This window comes from Diabrotica undecimpunctata, chromosome 7, assembly GCF_040954645.1.
Source record: "Diabrotica undecimpunctata isolate CICGRU chromosome 7, icDiaUnde3, whole genome shotgun sequence".
Lineage (NCBI taxonomy): Eukaryota > Metazoa > Arthropoda > Insecta > Coleoptera > Chrysomelidae > Diabrotica > Diabrotica undecimpunctata.
Window position 1 is genome coordinate 22,740,881 of NC_092809.1, and position 6,000 is coordinate 22,746,880.

The following is a 6,000-nucleotide window of genomic DNA, read 5'->3' on the forward strand; positions in this document are numbered from 1 at the left end:
TAAGTTTCTTCTAGGAAACTTTTCTGCATAACGTGTCACAGCTGCACTAGAACATCCTAAACATTCGCCTAAGGTTAATAACATGTCAGTGTATTCAACATTTGAGTACATTTTGATTTGATTTTACAAATAACAAGGTTTCAAAACTCTAATTATTGTTGATTTATCGTCATAACAATCAATAAATGTCAGATTTCCATGGCACACTTGGAGAAAATAGAGGTATACCTATTAGAACTTTATCATTACTACCAGCATCAGTTATTACTTCATAATTTTCAAATCAAAATATTCCGAAAATAGTACACAGTATCGAGTTTTACCAAGAGTACCTTTTTCGTGTAAAATTGAATGATGTTTAAGTTTACTTGAAATTTTGATTAATAATTATACTCTTAAAAAAGTTATATTGACTAATACTTAGTACGATCCGTGTAACTAGCGCCCTCTATGAGAATCAGATATAAAAACAAATTCATGGGATGTATCAGCTTCCAAAACATATTCGTATAAAATTTCATTACAATGTTGCCAGTAGTTTCGGCAAAATCGTAAAAAATGCGTAAAATTTTTTTTCTTCAACGCCCTGTATCTTGAAAACGGATGGCGTTACAAAAATTTTTTACTAAGCAAACCCCAATTATTTTTCAGTTTTTTACCTGCCCTTTAGACAAGGTTACCTTTTTTGAAATACCCTGTATATATATAGAAGGTACTGTTAAAATGTTGTATTTTTTAAAATATTGTCGACATGAATGCCTATATTATGGTACATTAAAAATTAGCCGAATTATCCTTTTCTGGGAGACAAACACTCTTGCAGCATTCACAGTACTACCCCAAAGATTTATATTGAAGGCCAAGTGAGAATAAACAATTGCATAATAAACATTCAATAACTGTTCCTTTTAAAAAAAAACTTTTTAATTGCAATATTAAGTGATAACTACTATTTATTCTTTTGCAAACATGATTAATTTGAAATTCCCAGCTCATGTTACTGTCAAGATACCTTGAATTTGATCTATAGTAGAATTTCATGCTTGTGGTTTTTTAGCATTAACAATCAAAGCATTTTTTTACAACTCTTGTTTTTTACGCCAAGATTTTACTTCTATCAGAAATAAAATCTTCTGATATAACATTCAGTTGAACAGTTAATTCCTCGGCACTTGAAGCAGATGTAGCAATAGTTGTGTCATCTGCATACATAAATATGTTATTTGAACTGACATATCTGGGCATATCATTAATATAGCATAGGAATATTAATGGCTCCAATATTGAACCCTGAGGAACCTCAGTATCAATATTACCATAATCTGATCGTCACATCGTCGTGAATGAGTCACTAAGTTTAACGAGGATCTTCCTAGAATGTAAATAAGATGACAGCCATAATCAGAACTGACTCCTAAAACCAAGATTTTTACCTTCTCTATAGCAACTCTTACGTTTATGGTATCAAATGCTTTTGAGAAATCAAAGAAAAGTGCCCTCACAAAATCTCCCCGATCCAGTGCGATGTGAATGAAACTAAGCAATTCAGTGGTAGCGCTCTCTGTTGATCTTCCATGTAGAAATCCGTGTTGGTTGGAACATAATAATATATTGTATTTACTAAGGAAACTATACATTCTTTTGTATACACATTTTGTATACTACATTTTGCTCAAAATACTAGGAACTGTAATTGGCCTGTAATTATCTAAAACTGAATTATCTCCACTCTTGAATATTGGAGTTACAACTTCTACCTTCAAGCTATGTGGAAAAACACGCTGTTCTACTGATAAATTTTAATAAATGCTTATCTTAAATGACGAATATATATATCTGGATGTTTCGAACTAAGAGACTCGCAGGTTACTTCTGGAAAGTGTGGTTGTAGCATCTTTAGTAAGTCATTTGCGTTCACCTGTGGATCCACCCGGTATACGTGAAGATTTGCTATATAAACATCTGCTTTTGCTATATAGTATTCTTACATTCTAAACTATTTTGAAAGAAACTCTTTTTTGTTTCGTCGATTAGTTTGACATATTGCTTCTTTTTTTCTTTATATTTTAAATGAATGTCTATATTTTTAAAATTATTTGATAGCCAAAAAAGACTTCTCAAATTATTTCCCTCGTGTATTATATCATTTGTTACACACCTACATATTTTTAGACTTATTGCAAATTCTTTTTGTAGTCATTGGACAAGATATGTCAATATGGTACGTAAGTACCTTCAAAAATGTTTCAAATGCCAATTCGCATTATCGAGACATTCGTAAACCTGTTCAAAATTTTCAGTGAAAAATCGGAAAAATTGGATTGAGAAAGATTTCTGAATGTTACGTTTTGACTTATTTTAAATTGTACTTTTTTTGGTTTAGCATCTAATAACAAATAGTCCAAACCAAAATGATCTCCCAAAATAAAGTCTTTGGTATTTTCTTTATATTGATGTGACCAGTTTGTAAGAAAATAATCTAATTTAGTTTTAGAAGTTTTTCCATTTTTGTCTGTAAATGTTGTAGGTTCTTTATTTTGACACTTTAAATTAAAACTTTGTATAAAATCAGTAAGTAAAACTTTTTCCTTACGAGTCTTTAAGAAAATCTATATTAAAATCGTAGCATAAAATAGTGGTTTTAAAATGTTTAAAACAATAATTTAGACACCAGTAAACTTTGTTTACAAATATCTCAATATCGCCAGAATGGGTTCTGTAAATATTAATAAGACAACACATACTATCTTCTAAGCTAAAATAACAACAGCATTCAAAATGTATTTCTTCCGCCATATTATTTAAAAAGTTTTGAGGTTTACAAGATAAACAGTCTTTTATGTACATCGAAACACCTCCATGGCATTTATCTTTTCTGGTAAAAGACGCTACTTGGTTATAATTTTGAAAACAAAATAAATCCTTATTTAGATCACTACACCATGTTCCAGATACACATAGAACATAAGGATCCTCCGAGCTCAATATTACCTCAATTCTGTTACTTTTATTAGTTATCGATTGAGAGTTAACACTTATGATTTTAAAATTTTCAAAAGAATCTACCTGATTATTATTATTTTGTGTACTAACATCAACGTATTTGGTTATGTTGAATTTCTCAGGTGCGTTCTCTGTAGGTATAAAAAACGCTGGACATATGCTCCATGGGGCCATTTATCAGAGTCCATAGCATTCTGGAAATTAGACTCATAAATGCTTACCTTAAATGACGAATATATATCTAGATGTTTCAAACTAAGAGACTCGCAGGTTACTTCTGTAAAGTGTGGTTGTAGCATATTTAGTAAGTCATTTACGTTCACCTGTGGATTAACCCGGTGTACGTGATGATTTGCCATTTTTGGAACTCCTTTAAATTCCTTGCCGTTTATTTTGATGGTTTCATTTTTGCCTACTATAAGTTGCCTTCTTTGTTTGTTTCTTTTCACTTCTTTCAAGTCAGGAATCAAGCGGTTAATGGCTATCTTGAGGCAGACATTACTCGCCGTTTGTAGTGGCCGCGACGTCTCGAGACATGAATCCCATTGAACATACATGGAACGTGCTCTCTAGAGCTAGTTATGCATGAAGAGATTGATTTTTAGATAAAACTATCCACCTTAAATCACTTTTTCTTCTTATTTTGAAAAAGAAACCGATAAAGATGACTTAAGTCCATGGTGTAATTAATTGGACACGACTCATCTAAACGTACACCTGTATCGAGAGTCCATTACAATGGTGGAAAAACCATCGCCATGTATATCCTAACTTAACCATTATATTCATAAAGTATTGTAAATGTGAACACATGTTTAAAATCTGGTTTAATTTTAAATAAAAGGAGAACACGGTTAACAAGAAGTAAAGTAGAAAAACTTATGTTTTTAAATGTCAATTTAGACGATTCGCGATTTAATAATAACGTGTAATGTAAATGTAAGTACGATTTACTATTTGTATTGTTTAGTTTATTTTTGGGTTGCCGAGATAAAAACCTTAAGAACAATAATGGGCAAAACAAAAAGAGACAGGGTGAGAAATAGAAACGTTAGAGAGCAGTGCAAATTTCAAGATATTGTAAGATGGGGAAGGCAGCGTAAAAGGATGTGGTACAGTGATGTAAGACGAATGGATGAGAATAGACTCCCAAAAATTGCCCTAGAAAATAACCCGCCCGGTTCAAGACCTCCAGGAAGACCACCTAAAAGATGGAGGGATAGTTGGCAATCTACCTCCCAGGAAATTAACCAGAGGCAGCTTCAGAATTAAACAGATCGAAAGATCTCCAAGAAGTAGAAGAAGAGAAGAAGAGTTTATTTTTCAAGTTATAATAAATATATCCTTCATTAAATCTTTCTTTCGTTTCTTTCACTTCAATAAATATACACATAAACGATAATAGTCATTATGTTTGTGTATGTAGGTACTCTCTTACTTGAAACTACTGTTAAATAATCATAGTTACTTGTTTACGAAAATCGGTTTTAAGAGCAATGCTTTTTAAATTTTTTTGAATCCTGAGAAAACTAACAAATACTTTAGAAAAATTTAAACGCAGGATGAAAGATTACATTATTAGCGAGGGCCGAAAGTCCCTTATAATAAACAAGAAGTTTTTTTGGATGAGATATTTGAAATTCAAAATCACACTAAATGTTCTCTATTTTCACCACTGTAACTTACTAAAATAAACATTATAGAAGTTTTCAGGGACTTTCTGCCCTCGGTAATAATGTATTCTTTCATTCTGCGTTTAAATTTTTCAAAAATATTAATTAGTTTTCTCAGGATTCGAAAAAAAAAACAATGCATTTAAAAAGCATTGGCCCGAAATTTTGCGCCTACGCTCTTAACGATAAAAACTTCAACGACCCATCTCTACTCGTTCTCGTTACCTGTGTCCCTACTTTGATTCGGAGCTTTGTCCACGCGACACGAGATGTTACCAAATAATTTTGTATGAAGTTTGTGGCGTTATATGCAGTTTATTATTTTTATTGGAAATAAGGCACAATCTGACTTTAAAATAAGCTTATTTTGATGTTTAGATTTTTAATTCGGAAATCGTACTTAAAATACGAATCATTAATAAATTTTATTTATATAAAACGAATTCGGAAATCAAAATATTATATTACACTTATTGTAAAGTAAAATTGTGGGATATTCTCAATAAAAAACAGTAAGCTGCCATTTAAATCCATTTCGCCCAAACTTGATTATCTTAGAACATTGTTCAAATGCTAAAAAGACAACAGGTCAAATAAAACCAATAAGTTTGGCAACGTTGAATTTCCCCTTTTTTATTATTTCCACTCATGTATTTTCGGCGATATTTAAAGGGCGGACCTAATATACCTTTCTCTTTTTAAACAGTTGTTTCTCACTCCATCTACCGACCATAAACTTTTACCTATACTGTATCTGTATATCACAAGGCGTATCATATCATATAGTCGCTAATAACTTGGTTGATTTGATGCGGCATTCTTCTCTAAATAATAAAAAAATCTACGTTTAAATTATGTAGATCTAATAATAACATGTCTGTATACACTATCAAAAAAAAAAAATAAAAAAAAAAATAAAAAAAAAATGGAAGAACTTACAGGCAACACGAGACAAAGAAGAACACTCATAACAAGAGATAATAATGGAGGAATACTTACTGAAGAGAGCAAAATAAAGGAAGTATGGGAACAATATATAATCCATCTGTTCCATGACGAGAGGGAAAATGAACAAGATATAGGTGAAGAAGAACAATACCTAATTTTACCCTCAGAAGTAAAGAATGCCCTACAGAATGCAAAACAAGGAAAAGCACCGGGTCCTGATCAAATTCCAGAACTGTTAAAAGCCTTAGATGACGGTAATATAAAGAGACTCACCCGAATTCTCAACCACATATATGTAGAGGGCAACATCCCGGAAGAATGGCTTAAATCGATATTTTTACCTCTACCAAAAAACAAAAATCCAAAATCATGTAAT